At 38.7% G+C, this 755-nt stretch overlaps 1 long non-coding RNA gene across 1 annotated transcript; it reads right to left on the minus strand.

Moving 5' to 3' along the window:
- Window positions 1-6: 6 nt before the first annotated feature.
- On the minus strand, window positions 7-718 carry LOC104774573. The gene is made up of 3 exons (XR_765393.2): window positions 629-718; window positions 386-518; window positions 7-167 (listed from the first exon to the last, which is right to left on the minus strand). It is a non-coding gene; the product is annotated as an uncharacterized LOC104774573 (long non-coding RNA).
- Between the last annotated feature and the right edge of the window lie 37 nt (window positions 719-755).

The following is a 755-nucleotide window of genomic DNA, read 5'->3' on the forward strand; positions in this document are numbered from 1 at the left end:
ATCAACTGAGCAAGATCCTCTATAGAGTAAATATCGTGGTGAGGAGGCAGAGCATAGATGGCAATGGCAGAGCATAGATGGCAATGAGCTCCAACGAGCTCCAATGAGCTCCAACAAGCTCTGGCACTCATGGGACAGACTATCTAATGGACACCGTATGTATGCACCTAAACAATGTAAACAAAACTGGAAAAGCTCATTCATAACCAAGCTGTGTTGAAAAATTATGTTATAAACTAAAACATGATGCTAAATCAATTTGGTCATTACAGTTACAGACATGGAAGACTTGCAATAGTATGGTGCATTAGAACAAAGAAAGATGACAAAAAAATTCAAAGGAAAGTGGTAGAGTAAAAATAAAATGAAATCAAAAGGCACTTACATTGTTATAGTAGCCCTGCCATGTGGAGACCGGAAAGCTCAAACGGGGGTATTTACAATCCAGTGGGATGAATTATAAGAAAGACTTGCATCACGAAACTAAGTGTGTGCGATGAGTCCCCCTTGCAAACAACCTGCATAATAAACCAGAGTCTTATTTGAAGAGGATACAAAAATTCCCAATGAATCAGAGTCATATCTCAAAAATCAATTTAAATTGAATGATACCTGTCACGAATCATACCTGTGAGGCGTGAAAATTAAAAAAAAAACGGAGTCACACCAACGATGACAAGAGAACCGATGGAACCCTAGAAGCAAGCAAGCAACATATATGAGAATCATCAATGACAGAGTGAGAGAGAGAGAGA

Source organism: Camelina sativa, unplaced genomic scaffold (assembly GCF_000633955.1).
Source record: "Camelina sativa cultivar DH55 unplaced genomic scaffold, Cs unpScaffold03683, whole genome shotgun sequence".
Taxonomy (NCBI): domain Eukaryota; kingdom Viridiplantae; phylum Streptophyta; class Magnoliopsida; order Brassicales; family Brassicaceae; genus Camelina; species Camelina sativa.